We start from the raw sequence: 17788 nt of genomic DNA on the forward strand, positions 1-17788 counted from the left end.
ACTACAGCAGCATATTTTTAGTGTTTGGGTCGCTTTAAATAACCCCCCCTTTTTTTTTGTTGATGTAGCCTAATAAAAAAGAAAAGAAAAAATGGGGAAAAAAAAATGAAAAGGAAAAAAAAAAAAAGGAAATAAAGGAATTGGAAAGGATGTATCTGATTCTCCACTCTCAGACCAGCTGCTGGAAACCTGTCCTCCGAGACACCCTCCTCACGCTACAAAGCCTACGTCACTGCTCCTGAGTGACGAGCAGGGATGTGAGGGATGGCAAGGCACTTTGCTGAGCAGCCACAGGGTGCCCCAGAAGGCCTCTGCAAGGCACCATGGAGAGGATTGCAGACACCCACCAGACAGACCTTGCTCCCCAGCAGACTCGCGAGCCGGGGTGGAGCTCTGTTCTGCCACAAATCCCCACCAGTTGTGGCACCTTCACCCTGTGCCACGCAGGCATGGTGAGGTGGCCTGCAGCCAGCTGCCAGTCCTGCCTCATTTCCTCATCCCAAAATTGATGATACAACCTGCCCGCCAGTAGAAACTCCCATTGTGAAACTCGGTTTGCTGATATTTGCAAAGTATTTAAAGGTGTGCCTTAGTGGGAAAAAGGTCTGCTCTAGTCCTGGTTGGGTAATGTGAGCAAACCCATTTGTGATCCCAGAGGAGAAACAGCAGTGAGCAGCATTTCACATGCACGGAGTAAAGCTAGGGTTCCTCTTAAACTCGGGTTTCGTTGTGAGCCCTGCCAATTATTTAAATCCCATCTAGCCACAAAAGCCTCTGACAGCTGCGGTGGAGCTGTTGACTCAAGCTGCCTGGTCTGACAGGGGGTTACACCAAAACTCACATACGTGGATGTGGAGCAGCTCCACAGAAACACGGTGGTACATTCTCAGGCACGTCCCTGTCCCACCACAGCACGCACCAAGCCCACAGAGGGATCCCAGAAGAGTTGCCTGGGAAGAGTTAATGTGGTGGGTCTTGAGGAGCTGCTCCAGCAACCACGGGAGGTGCCACCAGAAACCTCAGCACTGCACAGGAGCATGCAGCGTTGATACCAAGGCCCTCAGGCTTCCTGCAGTGGGCTTCCCAACACAAGAGGATTTGCTCGGGGCAATTCTGCACCCAAACACGCTCTGCATTATCCCAAGTCAGGGAAGTGAATGTCTGTCTACTTCACAAGAATGTCATTAGAGAGGAAAATGCTGACGAAATTCAGTGCAAATATTCATGGAGCAACAATTTCTTTTATTCAAAACACTTCTGAAGTTTAATATGAGCATCCAGAAACTTAGTTATTAAGATTCCCTTTACTCATCAGCTTTGTTCTATCTCTGGGCAGAACTTGATATCTGCTTACCAGCGCAGAGCAAATTTACAGGACAGCTTAAGGTAGGCAATAATGAATATCACTTCAACAACTGATAGCACAGGATAATTATGTGTAGCTACACTTTGTTACACCAAAAAGCATGATAATATGCAAGTACAGAGGCTCAGTTCTTATTCACCTGGTATTGTTTAAATAAATAGAAAAATCAGAGTTGTTCAAAAGTTGAAATAAATTCCATTAATTTTCTAAGTCACTTCCACTTCAGTGAGATTTTCTATTATGCTCTCTTTTAATAAATCTGTGTTTCTTATAATGTATTTCTGTGGGCTTCCTTCCCACTTTTCTTACACATTCCTTCTGTTTGTTTTTTGTTGTTGTTTTTCTTTTTCCTGTTACTTCCATGTAGATTATATAGGATGATATCCTAGTTAGGGGTTTATTTTATCACTTCATTTTCTGCAATTGTCCAGGTTTGAGAATATTACAGAATATTGAATGAAAATGAAAAACATGTATATATTTAAAAATAAAAATAATTTTAAACTTATATTTAACACCTTTTAGCTATAGAAAAGTGTGAAAGGAAAGATCAAAATTTATAAAAGCTAATATTACACTGTCAAAGTTTTATAATTCAATGACAATCCCCCAGACCTGGGAAAGACCAGCTTTTCGTTTAAGATCTTGATCTCTGAAAATATAGGTTGTCATTGAAAAAAAAAATATCTCAAGAGAAGCATTTAACTTGCTCTGAAAACAATGATGCATGTATCACGCTTTGGACTGTTGAGGGGATGGAAGTCAAATGTGGTCATGTTTACTGAGGAGCTGACTTCAAGGGGGCAGGGTCATAATTTATACATAATTACTGGTTTGCACTATCGTTTAGCCACGAGTAAGATAAATATGTTTTTCTTCCTTCCCTCTTCCTGTGCAAAAGCGGAGTTCACCACACTTCTTATGCATTCGCCGTTCTTGTGCAAATCACTGTTTTCTGTGGTTTGTGATTCAATAGCAAACACTGCTGTCACAAACAGGGTCTGCAGCTGAAGATAGCCCTGTGTTTTTGATAATGTTTTAGGTTACTAGGAATGTGCCATCAGCACACATTCAGTTATTAGATACATATTATGACAAGCAAACATAGAAATATGATTGACTCTGGTAAAACAGGAGTATTTCAAGTTCGGGGTGTGTCTGTAATTTGTGTAGTATGTCCAGTCACACCAGACTCCTGTGAACCAACTCACACATGAAATATCCAGTAAAGTATTCGGTGTTCTGAGTGAGCCTATAAATAATTATTTTTGTCCAAACGTTGAGAAACATTTACACTTCTTGGATGACCTCTGAAGAGTTTGAGTCAAGATTTTCAGAACTAGCCAAGGCCTGTGCTCACTTTGTCAAAGGCCACTCTGGAAATGCAGGTTCTTCAGATAGAGCTGAGCAGCCACAGAAATCAGTCCTTGACTGAAGGAGAGAAACAAAGGTACCCAAACTCTCTAATCCAGCTGGTGTGGTGGTCCAAAGACCAGCAGCTTCAGAGCCGAAGCCTTCTACACCTCCATTTTCATGGGAAGGCAGTTGGCTTGGGCTGCTCAAGCTTCTTGGTTCAAAATCCTGCATTTTAATCTCTTTCCAGAACTGTATTTAGAGAGAATTTCTAGAAACCCTGTGAGTCCCAAACCGAGCTGAAATAAATTCTGAGTTTCTCCACGAGACAGAATGCTATTCTCTGCCCAGCTCTGAGGAGCTCATTGTGAGAAAGCTGGTGCAGCTCTCCCATTCTTCTCCAGCTGCTGGTGCCAAGGGCAGAATACTGTGGGCGTTGTTCACACAGCGCAATGCGCTCCGGAGCATCTCCCTGCACCGGGACTGGCGAGATAGCAGCACGGCTGGTTGTCCAAATACGCCCAGGCAGTCCCTCCTGTCTTCTGGGAGAAGCAGCGTGTCCGGACCTGTGCCATCTGACAACACCTCCATGCTGCTCATGTACAAGGTCCCCCACAGTTGTAGTCCAGGTGTGAGTTGTGCTGCATGCAGGTAGCTAACTGGTCAGTTGCACATGGGGAAAAAAAAAAAAAAAAAAAATTTCAATGCTGAAAAGCCATATGGAAAGACTTCCACAACCTTAGTTCAACCCTCTTCTAATCTTTAATTACAAAATCACACACTGTATTTTCCATGGGACCCTGCCTCATTCAGTTCACGGAAAAGATGGTGTTCGCTTAATGAGCAGCTATTCAATATTTTATTTTCTTCTCACTCAGTGTGTTGCCCTAGGCATGATTTACTACATGTAATTCAAACCTGGCTGTGCAGCCAAAATTATTAATTTCAGCACAGCTTTTTTTCCTTTGGTACTCATCCTCACAGCACTCCCAAATGCTACACAAACAGTAAATATTATATTCTCATAATGCCACAGTGCGGACATTTTCACAATACCCCAGTGTGATTAAATGGGGAGGAGGGGTGGAATTATCCTCCATTTTTCACAGGTGCATAACAGAGGCAGAAAGAGACATTAAAGTCCAAAGAATCACAAATTTGGGGCACCTCCTTGACAATTTGAGTCCCGGTTTTTGAAACTTCTCCATATAATACCTTACTGAATATTCAAGGCAGGAATTCCATTGAGTTAACCTGCAACTGTCAATGGTCAGGGATGGAGAAGACCTTCTAAGCCATAGCCTAGTCCCCTCCTATCACAGACAGCTTTTTAATAATCTTATCAAATTGCATTGAATAGGAATTGGGTTCCTTGAGTTCCTATTAAAAAGCTGAGAACTCACTCCTCTGATAGTTGGAAACCATTTTCTAATTTTCAGCCTAAATTTATTCATAGCCAGATTACGCTCATTTGTTCTTATGCCAACATTGTCCTTCACCTTAAATAGTTCTTCTCCCTCTCTGGCATTTGCCACCACTGATAAATTTAGAGAGAGCAATCACATTTTTTTCTCCCTCAGCATTTGTCGTGAGGAGCTAAATGAGCTGCACTCCCAAGGCTGTCCCTCACAAATTAAGCTGCCAGGTTCCCTGCTCATCTGAGTAACCATTTTCTAGACCTGCTCTGTTCTGCCCTTATCTGCTCTGAGCATGGCTGACCAGACTTGTGCACAGCACCAGACCTGATCCAGGTGAGGTTGAAGTGATGAAACAGTAACTGATGGGAGCAAAATTTTGCTCCTTTTTGGTTTATAGCAGAAATTTTCACCACCAGTTGAGGGAAAAAAAAAAAAAAAAAAAAAAAAAAGTGCTCTTTGTACTACTGAATTTCACCTTGTTCTTGTGCCAGTCCTCCATATCATCACTGAGTATCTCCACTCCAGTATTACAGCCCTGATCTGATGGCGATGCTGCCCACACCATGCCACTGGCTGATTTCATTAGCAGACCTGTGAACATTTATCTGTATCAGTACATGAATATGCATACATGAAGGAGCCTTTTGAATGTCTGCTCCTGGGATCAATTTTAAAGAGTCCACAAGAAAAAAAAAAAAAAAAAAATCCAAGCAACCATTAGGAAAGCACATGGGTTAGATGTGAAAACTCAGAATATTAGACACCTTGATTTGATACCTTTTGAAAAATTGCTGTACACAGTGGTTGTCAAATGTTGGTCACCCATTTGACATGAAATGAATTATATTTTGTTTTTTGGAAAAAAAAAAAAAATATATATATATATATGCTCATCATTAAAAGTAAGACTGCTTCACTTATGACATATATGCACCTTTTGGGGATTCAGGTGTTTTTCTTTAAACTGTGATTTGATATACATAAGGCTATTTATAGCCATCTTTTTCAGTAAAACATCTATCTTACATTCACATACTAAAATACCTGGTAAATAATGACCAGACAAATTGAATGCAACTGGAGAAACATAATACAAATTTGACAGCAAAAGAGAGAGCTTAGACAAGACATTCAAGGAAGGAGAATAAAAGCAAGGTAGTGAGTGTGTGACACTGTGACTTCAATGAAATAAATCATCCTTTAGTTGCACAGACTGTTCATTTTTCTGGCTGAAAATACTTCATACTTTAGCCAGAATAAAGTGAGAAAGCTCCCCACCCAGGGGCCAACAACAGAGCCACACTGGGGGAACATGGTTTTAAGGTCCTACCCAGCAAAAAACACTGCCGCCAGACAATGACCCAAGGCCAGTGGAGTGGCCTTATCAGGTGGTGGTGGTGGTCCCCACCACACAACTGATGGCAGGAGACCAACAACCCTGTGACCATGCTAGAGCTTGTGCTGCCATCCACTTTGCAGATAGCTGTAGACACGCTCAGGAGGGAGCAGTGGCACCATGGCACCTTCAGTGTTTGTACAGTCTTGCACACATGGTGCCAAGTAGTTTTCCTTGCTTCAGACTTCTTTCAATTTATTAACTGTCACACGGCACTGACTGGCAGTTGCAACATAATCTGATTGGCAACAAGCCCATTCAAGGACCCATTGCAGAAGACCTTGGCAAAGATAGCACCAATGTAGAGTTCTGCGTGAACAGGAGGACGCAGGTCTCCTCCCAGGAGGACCAAGTAGCACGCCAGCTCCTGGGGTGACAGCTCAGACCTTCTGAATTATAAATGAGAGATGTGTACCTAAGTTTATGTCCTGGTGGCTTATGGGACAGCAAGTTGGGGGGGAAGTGTATAAGCTTCCCAAGGCATGCTGTGCGGCCTGGGGTATGTACCAGCAGAGTCAGGACTCTCTGTGGATGCTCTTGTGTGCATATAGCCTACAAAATCAACACAGAGACTGTTGGAAGCAATGGAAACCTCCCAAGAATGCCCCTGTGGCCTCTAAATTACAGGGATTTCAGGGTAACTCGGAGGGACCCTCAAGGGGGAGAAAGGAGGAGATTTGAGCTGGGACTTTACAACAAGGCAGTGAGCGCGAGCTAGGCCTCTGACCTCAGCAGGCCTCAACCCAGACATGTAGAAAAAAAAAAAAAAAAAAACAGCAGGATTCCCTTTGGAGAATCAAAACTTAAACACATGAGGACATAGAGCAAACAAGGGAACAAGGGGAAACGTGTGATCTTTTCCGTAAAGGGCTGCACCTTCTCATGTGCCAGGGAAAAGAAAGAAGGAGACTTCTGCTAGCATGAAAGGGATGAAAAGTAGCAGTCAGGAGCGAAGGCTGGGTGCAGCACAGGGCAGTTGCAAGCACGTGGGAGGAGATGAGAAAAGGCACGTAGGAAGGAGCAGTGTTGCTGCAAGTGCTGTGGGCAAGAGGATGCACGACGTGTGCTACAGCAGGGATTTTGGAGAGGGGGGACCCTGAGGATGTGAGCTGTGTCCTGCACTGCTACCAGGCTGAAAGGCCCAGTCCTTCTTTATGTAAACTAGCTCGTTTTGCTACCCCCGCAAGCACAAACTGAACACAACCAACCAGTTCCTTTAAATGAGGCAATTTTGTCTGCACAAAGGTTTGCAGCAGTTTATCTGGATGAGTTTTTTTCCAAATATTTAAGTTACTGCTGCTGCATTGGCAGCCCACTACTACAGTGGGTGGTGATTTCTAAGGTGGCAGGGAGGAAAAACGTCTGATCCTGTGTTACTCCAGTGTGTCTGATATGATATTTAGTTTATTTCCATCAAATTATACCTATTTCAGGGTAGGAAAAAAATCTGACAAAAATCACACTTCCTATGCCACTAATTCTTCCTTGGGAAGTATCTTCAGCTGCGAATACATATATATACCCTAATGACAGTCAGCTGTCACGTCTGTAAACAGACATGTACCTCCCATTAAGGGCTATTTGCCCCTTGTTGTGACCTTTCACCAGCTTTCCATACCCTGGCCATGTGGCACAGATGGTATAATCCTGTCAGGCTAAGGCAGGTGACAGTGCTGCTCAGTGTTTAGTAATCAGTGACTGTAATTAGCCAGACTGGACGCAGACTCAGATAATAGGGCAGGCAACCAGCTGCCAGTCATGAGGCTTTTCCTGTGGACAGGAAAAAATATAAAAAGGCCATGTATTTTCCAGCATACTTTATATAAAGAAGCTAATAATGTTATATGTGGTGTTTGCTAATATAAAAGTGTTTTCTTTTTATACCAGAGCAACTGATAAAGCATGCTTCACATCACGTGGGTGGACGGGAGCTTTCAGTTTGTTATTAAATCTGATGAAGCGTTTGGAGAATGTTTAACCATACCAAAGTGCTTTCCTACACAGACACTGTCTTGTCCCACTTCCCATACACGCGCATGTTCACGGGCACACAAAAAGGTGCATGCATGAAGTGCTGCAGGCTCACGACTCCTACGCCAATGGGTTTAACTCAGGAAAGCAGTCTCACTAAGCTCCTAATTGCCTGCATTCAGAGACAGGTTTTAGACAAACAAAATTAAACTTAGTTGTAACGAAGGGAAAGGCCTAACCTAAATGAATTATGGAGTTATTGTTAGGAAAATATGATAAGGGTGTTGAAATTACTGGCATTAACAAGTTCCAGGAAGAAGCATTCTTACTGGATTTAGTCCTTTTTAAGGAGCTAAGCGATCTTCCCCATTTCTGATCTTGTGTTAAAGCATACATTTAGCCCATAAGCTGCAAACACCATATCTAAGAGAACGAAGCAGTGGGCTGAGCTGACCATATTTTCATGTGAGAGATGACTCATGGTCTCCCGAATGTCACAAAATTCTTCATGCCGAGCAGTTGCTTCTACTTACAGTTTGTTCGTGTGAAAGAGGTTTTATTACCAGGCACCCATGGAAAGAGGCAACCAGGCATCTCATGGAAAGACGGGCATTCATCGCCTAGGAGGGCTTCCTCCCCCCAATTCAATATTTCTTTCCTATTTTTAAACATGTGCCCATTATTACAAAGATACTAATAATGAAATATATTTAATTAAAAAAAAAAAAAAAAAATGCACACATAACAATGAATCAACTTCCCCCAGTCTTTCATTACATACATTCCAATTACTTTTCTCCCTCTCGCCCTCCAAAATTATGCTATTTATCTGTACAGTGCAGATACCTTAATCTTTCGGGGGAAAGCAGAGAATAATTTCAATTTCCATGCATTTATGAAAAGACATTCTTAAATAGACCACAGAAAGAGATATTGCATCTATAAATAAATTATTCGGGGCCGGGCGCCGGGATAGGGTTACACATTGCCATTGTTCGAGGAGGCTGCAAAGCCTGACCCGGGAGTGCAGCTGTTGTCTTTGTGCCGGGCACTCGGCGCTTGCCATTGTTCCCGCGACTGCAGCAGGCACGTCGGGGCGAGGGGAGGGCAGACCGGGGTGAAAGGACGGCTGTGCATTGATAACACGGGGCACCATCACTGGTGGCAACGATGGGCTCCTCAGCTGCGGTGCTATCGGGGCGCAGGGCGCCTTCTGAGTCTCGCACCCCTCCCTTTGCCCCTCCCCGAACCAGCAATTTCGGGAGATGCGAATGCGCTTACCCCCCGTGTGTGCCAGCTGGATCCTACCCAGGCACAGGCTGGATTGTGTCAACAGATGGTGTAAAAGGGGACAAAAAGGACAGTATTTCCAAGCTGAATATGTAATATTAAACAGGTGTGGAGGTAAGAAAATGTTAATGAATAAAGAACGCCGTGGCACAGAGAGCAGCGTCCTCACGACTCGGGCACAAATCCCTTGTATTCATCACATCCTGCTGAGCAGGAGGGGAAATGGCTGTGGTGTTTCTGCCATGGTTGTTTTCTGTGGTAATGTATTGAGTGGAAGGAGAACCAACAGGCAGCATCCAGGCTGCCATGGACTCTCAAACCCCAAAAGGTGGCAATACTCATCCCACTTCTCCAGCCAGGGCAGAGCTCAACCCAGATGCTGGGACATCAGGGCCATTGGGGAGCAGTGCCTGGTCCAGCTCCTGCCCGCCTGGTGAGAAGCAAGCAAAGACCCAACCATGCTGCCAAAAGGAGACATTCAAAATGTGGCCAGAACGCAAGTGGAGACTCAGATTTCACCACTTCTGTAGCAAAAGCAGAGCTGCTTGTTCTAATCTAGGAGTATGCTGTAATTGTAAATACATCAGGGACATTTGAGACGAGGTAATTTATTATGAGCATGAAAGACATTTGTGTCATGGGAGGCATCGCGGATCCTGCACCTTCCTGCAACAATGTGACTGATGCCTGTGTCCTTTTGTGGGCCTGTCAGTGTCTGGGGCGGACTGTCACTCACACCATGCCAATGAGCTTGGCCATCTGACCTTCAGGGCTGCATAGCATGCCTGGTACAGGAGCCCAGCCACAGGGGAGGGATGCTGCAGCCAGGGGAGAGGTGCCACATGCAAACAGCAGCAGGAACATTTGCTCTTGCAAGGCAGAAAAGCAACTATACTCTGCTCCAGTCATGGAGTCAATCACAGCCAAACTGTCTGGCTGTTATTACCCCAAAATGTACAACCCAGACCATAAATTGGTGGTAAAAATTAAGCCAAATAAACTAACTCAGAGATTTTTCCCATCCTCAAACCCAGAGGAAGTTCTCCTGTTCCTCAGCACACTGCTCTCTGGCCTCGCTAAGTTCCTCCTGGACTGCTGAGAAATATTCATCTTAAACCTATTTTAATTTGGTTGTTCTATCCGTGTCTGGTTTCCCTATTTATTTCCAATTAGTCCAGGCCTCACTATCTGGCAGGGATGGAATCACACTAAGTAAAGGACTTCAGGCTGATGGGAAAGCCATGGGCACTCTTTGCACAAGGGGGGGAAACTGAGACATCTATTGCTGCAGGATTGGGACAAACTAACATTATTCTGCTTTGACAGCTTCAGCTGCTGTCAAACAGTGTATGGGTACTTGTAAGTTTGTTTTCGTGTTGTCCTGTTCTAAGGACTGAGCTTGTTTATTCCCAAATCTTTTATTTGGCTTATCCCACAGTTATAGAGTGCCTATGGTATGTGCATTGTGTACAAATCTACCTTACAGATATTCATATATTTAACTTGCAATATGGCATGCATCTGTTATATGTAAAAAAAAAAATGAGCTTCCTGCTCTCATCACTTCCAAATTATTCTCTCCAGAACAGCATTCAGCCAGAATTCAGCATTGCTATTTCCCCATCCTCCATGATCTGTCAAGCTGGGTTCAACACAATTAACTCTCTTCTTGCAATCTTGCCCTCACTTACCTTGCTTGGCCACGCTCTCCTTCCGCTCCCTTAAATGGGTCAGTCAGAAGATCATCCTGATTCCTCCACCGGTTTTCTACAGAGGTGCCAGCAGGTTCTCACCATGCTCCCACTGACTTTTTCCACACTCACAATACCAACCTCCACTACAGGCACATATATTTCAGTCATCTTTCTCCCACAGCCTCTTGTTTAACATATCTCTATAGTTCTGTAATCAAGTCTAAGTTACTGAAGAGCCCATCTTAACCCTCTCTTCTTGCAAAAGGGCAAGATACTAATATATGGAAGCTACTGGCCAACATGCTGATCAATACTGCCTCAGTTTTAACTTGTACTCTCTCACATATCCCTCTCCCATCTGACATGTGAAGTTCTGTGCTTGTACATCACAGCCAGGGCCTCTGTCCCCCATTGTCTTAATTATGGACTCTGTGTGCTGCAGATATATAAATCATGGAAATTTAATCAGGCTTATTGCATCCCTCATCTGCCAGCACAGTCTGAAATGAAAGCTGCAATGAAATAAAGGCTATTCCCAATGAGAGGGAGCAGCAATGCTACATTCTGCTCCTGAGCATTTCCTCCAGATAAAGCATCTCTGAGCGACCCTTATACACACCCAGGTGTGGTCTTCAGCTCAGGCTGTCATTTACAGGGCTCCCCTTCACATCCTTCCTTCCCTGTCTCATTACTGTTAGTACAAAGAGGGGAAAAGCAAGTCACCCTGCATTTAAACCAACCTCAGTAAAAGCTCAGCCATGAAAGAGCAAGCTGACACCTTCATAGCCAGCTCTACAAGTCAGGGCACAGTAAATATTACCTCTGGAGCAAGCGTTTAAGCAGACATGTGGGGCAACTTGTCAGGTAATTTCCATTTGCTTAATCAGGCCCTGTAATAGGCGTTAAATAGTGATGTCTCCTTACAGTGCTGAGAATCGGTCTTATCCACAGGCTATTTCCTAGTGGCAAATTGAGGCTGATAAAGTGAACCAGCTTAGCATGAGGTCCAGCTATCAAAATGACACAGAGATACCCAAATCAGGATGGAAAAATTCTCATCTTTATATAAGAATTTGGGTGAAGTACAATAATCGTTTGTCATCTGAGGGACACTCAAGTTTTTCATCCCTGTGTTTTGCCATAGCCTGCATGATTAGCACCTATTGAAATCAATTAGTTTAATCACAGTGGTATCCTCCAGGTCTGGATGGGTTTGTAAGACAAGCCCCAAAACCGTGTCTCTACTGGGAAAATTACCCATTACTGACAATGGCTACACCCTAACAGATGCAGATGAATAAGTAAACACATTAAGCTGCTGAGGTAGGCTAGGACAAACAGCACTCAGCACTGCTTAGTAACCATTCTGCGTTACTCATCTGCCAATGTGTTAGCTGCTATTTAACTTGTTCTGTCCTGATTGACACTTTGAGCTAAATAGCATTCAGCCTTTGTTCCTTTTGCTAGCAAGGTATGAGGTTTGAGTAACTGTGGCTTTCAAAATACCTTCTGAAGACAAAGATGAAAGAGCCATTGTAATACAGCAGAATATAAAATCAATACTTGAAAATTATTTTAACTTCAAAATGCTCCTGTGAGCATTACTGTATGGGATGGAATATAACACAGATTATAGCCAGCATTAGCAAGTAAAGATGAAAGGAGACAGAAATTGAGAGCGGAAAAAAAATGGAAAAAAAAAAAAAAAAAAAAGCAGAATTAAGTACTAAGACCAGCAGAACTGTCAAATGTGTTAGACAATATTCACAAGCACTCATGTGTGATATGCAGGCACAAAACATAAACATTTGTTTAGTTTGTGTAATTTTGCTATTTAGAGTACAAGTTCTTTTTGGGGGGGAGGGCTTTTATCTTCATGCTGGAATTTAAACGTCTTATATCCTGCTAGGAGTGTTTGAAGCAGTTCCAGAAGAACTGTTTTCCATTAGCAAGTGCTGACTCAACGATCTGTATTGAGTTCATCAAAAAAAAAAAATAAAGAAGATTACTTGTTTTTACTTCTAAAAGGTTAAATGATTTCATTAGGACTTCATTTTTTCAATCATTATATACTATAAAAGTTAATGTTTCAAATATGTTATTACTTGAAAATCACAATAACAAAGCCAAAACATACTTTTGACTTCAGTGAAATGAAATCTTTGATAATAATTCTTTTGATAACTTCCAGTAAAGCAAGTCCTAAATGCCATTTCTCTGTAAATTTTGAAATTTCAGTTTTTTGTTTGAATTTGAGAAAAACAAAAACTAAGTCTTGACGTTTCTCAAGCATTTCTTAAGCATTGAACTTGGACAGATGCTGATATGATGTTGCCCAGCAGCCCAGTGGTTCACCTGAAGTTAACAACTGTCCAGGTAGTTATATGTGATATACATGGACATGAAGCCTGTAGAGCTACCAGGGCAGGGCACCAGGAACTTTTCAAGCTGCTCTAATACAATCCAAAATCATAGCTATTGTTATTCTGTAAAATATGCAAACCTATATTTACATGTTTTCTCACTCGGGTCAGCTGTGTAACAAGAGTCAAAAAGACACTCTGGTTGCACCTATAGCAATAAAAAGCAGGCTTGAGCACATTCATTGGCCTGAAGGCTCTGCAGTATAGCTATGTCCATACCCTTAACTTTCTCACCCATCAAAAGAGAGCAGTTTGAGAAACAAGCACTGCTTGGTTATCAAGAGCAAGTGAAGGAAAGATGCCCATTGACCACAGGCTACAAGAGCTTGAAGATAGCATTTATCTCAGAGTTTACTCGTCCTTTTTTTGCCCATGCCCCCAGACTGTTTTCTGTTCAGCCAGTCTGTAGTAATAGCTCTGAGAAGCAAAGCTCCTTCCTCTCATTCTTTGTGCATCATCCATTCATTAGACTTAGCTCATACCAAGCATCAACATCTGAATGAATAAGCTTATCCTTCAGCCTCGTACTCTTCAAACCTGAGAAGCATCAGCTGCTCTCAGTCAAACTGTCAGAAAACTCCAGCTCCTCCACTGACAAATTCTTCTAATGCTGACATATATCCTGTGAATACAGGAATGGTCACACTGCCAAACCAAAGGTCTACCTGGCCTGGGAGCCTCTTTCCAATAGGAATCAGCAGCAGATGCTTAGGGAAGAATATGAGAACATACAGTGATGATTTTTGCAGAATATCTCTCAGCCCCCAGCAAATTTGCATTTGGGTTCTCCTGTGCCAGCAGTTATGTCTTTATGTTTAGTTGACCACAGTGGGATCTTTCATGGATTTTTTTGCTTCTCCTGGACTGCTTAAGTGCTGGGCTCATAGATACTTAGATCATGTTGGAAAGAAGTGAAGATCATTCTCTCTATTCTATTTCCTTAAAACCAAAGACTTACAAGTCATCATTTGTGTGATGACACTTCCACACTTTTCTTACTGCCTTTCTCTGAACCTTCTCCAGTCCTGCACTACCCTTTTTAAGAAGAGGGGACGTGAACTCTGTAGGGATTCATGCAGTCTCTTTTGTTCTCTATTTCTTTTCTAACAACTCCTAACATTCAATTTACATTTTTATTGCTGCTGAGCATTAAACTGATGCTTTCACAAGAACTATTCATTATAATTCCAAGATCTCATTGCTAAATGGTAAAATTCAATTCAGAGCCCACCATTCTACATGCAGAGTTAAGACTGCTTTTTTTTTTTTTTTCCAGGGTATCACTTATATTTATCTACATGGAATGGGTGATATCAAAATTTGCAACACGTTCAAAACTGAAGGTCAATGGTAAAATAAATAAAAATATTAAAAAATCAGAAATCTTTTTGTTTTATTAGGAAATACCCATTTGAATCTATTTCACTGAGGAATTTTCCACCAATGACACCACAACAGAGGAGAGTCAAGACAGCTCTATGCATCATTGGTACCAGTTTCTTCTGAGCAACATCACTACTTCTCTGTGTATAATAAGGTCTCGTCATGGTATCTTAGAGTTACAATTCTTAGACACAAGGGAATAGAAGAAAATCCCACCTTTCATTAAAAATCAAGCACATTTCAAGCTACCACATGTGTAATAGTTACAATTTTAAAATGTGATATAATTGCATGGTCAAGAAAAACAGCAACCAGATAATAAGGATTTAAATTTATTTTAGTTTTACATCCATTTTCCCCATCTCATGTTTTTTGAAGCACGGTTTTTAACTAGATAACAGAATTATGATGGTGAACATGAGACTCTTACATATACTTAAAGTCTATCAAATTTATTTAGAATGGTGATGTGTGATATATTACTGGAATACAGCCCAGAGTTAATTGGGTTTTTCATTTTTTAAGGATTCTGGAAAAGCTGTCAAATGAATCATATCATCAAGACCATACTAGCTGTTGAAAATATCTTGGTGAGAAAAGATTTAACACATCCAGGACAACACCAAATAGACTATAAAAAGTTAATAGCAATAGCACGGTTGTTAAGACTCTGATGTTGGAAATTCCTATTTAAGACTTGGTGGGGATATTATCTCATTACCCAAATGAGTGTTCTGACCCACGGACTCTCTGCTAGTCACAAAAGCATTGCTTACATCTCTCTTTATGGAGCTGTTCCTCCACCACATATAGCAACCCTGATATGAAGCACTCTGAGTTGGAAAAACAAAGTATGAAAAATATCAGTATTAGGAAAAAAAAAAAAAAAAAAAAAAAAACTTTAGATAAGTTTATAGTGTATATATGCAGATACAGATGACAGTTTGTCTCTGTGTCTCTGTGTTTTTGTTTTTGCTGTTGTTGTTTCCATGTAGTTAGATGTGTGAGCAAATATATATGGACCAGGAAAGTAAATACAGTGGTTTATACGTGCAGTTAGAAATTACTGAACATTCAGAACATACCTAGTTTTAAGTCCTGAGGGCAAGTTCTACCATCATCTAAGTATGCCTAACTAGCTAAAAGGAAACCTCTCAGAATTAGTGGTTGTCTTACAAACTCTTAATTTTCTTGTTGAGAGTATTTGGAAGTATCAATTTTACAACTAGGCATTCCAAAATATTATTACTTTAACTTCAGGTTGAGAATAAATATCTCCTTTTCTATGTCCTCAAAAACTGTAAACATTATAAGCTAATATGTATGCACAGATCCAGGGTTCAAAAAGTCTGTTATTTACATATTTTCCCTGGCACAACGTGATCTACACGTTTTTGTTGTGATTTAAATCACAACAAAGGAAAGCTTTTTTAGGTGATCATTACATTGCAGGGTGTACAATAAATGTAGAACATCTTGTTTCCACCCAATATTCACATATGACATCAGAAGCAGTGGATATGATTTTATCCTGTACAAACACAATAATTTGTATTTCAGGCCTTTTATTTCCAGATGACCTAATAAAAGGCAGATTATCTCTTACCACACTGTATTCCTCATTCTCATTTATGAAAGCAACCCTTCTTTAATCTCTCCGTCAATTTAATTATGAAGTGTGAAATTGTCACATTTTAGTACATGTTATAATCCTCTCTCTGATAGCTTCATGATTTGCACTTTTAATAGTGCATCACTGGAGAGAGGTCGACGTGAAGACCAGTAAGCCTAGGCAAAGCATTCACTCTTTGGACCCAGTGGTGGGTAATCATGTAGCTTGATAACCCCACGTACTAGCCAAGGCAAACACCACGCATCTTTTTCGTGCTGTGGGATCTGCCTGCTTGCCACCTGCCTGTCTCCTGAAAGAAAACTGGTGAGTACACAGCATGCTGTGCTGGGGCTAGGAACAAGGACTACACTCCTGCCCATACTGTGGGGCTGAAATCTCATTTTAGTGAGACTCGTTGCAGGGGAAAAATACAAGTGCCCCACCCCAAGCATCCTGTCCTGTTTCTTCTCTTCTGTTTAAACACCCGCGTGTGGGAATATGTTAAGAGATTTCTGCAACCACCTTGTTTGCTAGAAATATCTTTAGCAAGTCAACCTGAAACTAGCTGCTGCAGTATTTTCATTAACTGTTTCATTGCCGGGAGTTTATTGATATCGGTTTAGTGGGTAAAGGTGAGAAAATACTTGAACTTCATTTGCCCAAGCCTCCTTATTTGTTCTTAGGTCACTCCTGGTTTACCCTCCTCACCACTGCTTCTGTGGTGAGCTAAAAAAGCACTATCAACATTCAGGCACGTATAACATGCAGCAGTATTTATAAAACTCTTCTCTGACTAGCCGGTGCCTCCTGCTCGCCTGCATTTCTTTGGACATCCTCCAAATTGCAATACCATTACTAGTATACTTAAGCTCATACAAAGTTCTCAGCCATTTCCTCTCAGGTTGAGAGGTTGTTTTGAGGTTGTTTGAGGTTCTTTTGAAATTGCCAGTGTTGGGAAGATAATTGTAACTGAAATGGCCCTGTATATGTTAGTGTTTGTGCTTTCTGACCCTTCCAAAAGCTGCCAAGAACACCAAGTACTAAAGACTGAGAAACAAGGGAAGCTTGGAAGTGTAAAACCCCAAATATTCATTTTCACTTTGGATTTATACAGAAGCTTCAGTTGTTTCACATTTTGCCAGGATCACTTCAGTGTGTACATATTACAGATGGTCAATGTGTAAAATAAAAAATTACTTTTATTTGTAAGTCCCAACCTTGTACTGAAGATGCAAAAGCATCACTACCAGGAAAGCTGGAAAGAATGCTTCAGATAGGGCTATACCACCCTACAGCTCTGTTGATGTAAAAAAGGATTCTGGCTTTTCCATCATTAATATGTGGCAGTAAATATGAGCAGCACTGCTAGCTGGTGAGACACGTGGGAAGGGTTGCCAAGGCACTAACACTGCATATTCCTTACACTTCAAAAATCCCAAGGATTGTCACAGTGGTGATGTGTACAACCAAATTCTACAAAATAGGAGTATGTTCATCTTCAGATTTTAGGGTCTTTACAGCCATGTATCTCCAGGACCTATGTGATACAATTACTAGTCTGTTCTAAAAGAAAGCTGGAATACTCTTCCCCTCCTTCAAAATATACTGAGCTTACTTGTGGAGGCAAAATTTGTGTTGCTGTTGACGTGAAATTTTATTGGATTATTTGTTAGCTCAGAATGACTTAGCATTTGGCCTTTTGGTTGGACTTTTAAACAAGTGAATTTCTCATGTGGCTGTGAGAAGGTTTTATGCAATATAGGAAACAACTTGTAAACTATTTTGACTGAAATTTCAGATCTGTGAGTGTGTCATGTTCTGCATGTCACTATATAGAACAGCAGAAAAATACTGTTGTTTTTTTTTTTTTCTATTACATACG

The 17788-nt window shown here is 41.6% G+C and overlaps 1 long non-coding RNA gene across 1 annotated transcript; it reads right to left on the reverse strand.

Moving 5' to 3' along the window:
- Positions 1–1897: 1897 nt before the first annotated feature.
- LOC311436630 lies at positions 1898–10770 on the reverse strand. The gene is made up of 3 exons (XR_014692979.1): positions 10486–10770; positions 4613–4728; positions 1898–3378 (listed from the first exon to the last, which is right to left on the reverse strand). It is a non-coding gene; the product is annotated as an uncharacterized lncRNA (long non-coding RNA).
- Positions 10771–17788: the final 7018 nt, after the last annotated feature.

Source organism: Aythya ferina (genome assembly GCF_964211825.1).
Source record: "Aythya ferina genome assembly, chromosome: 4".
Taxonomy (NCBI): Eukaryota; Metazoa; Chordata; class Aves; order Anseriformes; family Anatidae; genus Aythya; species Aythya ferina.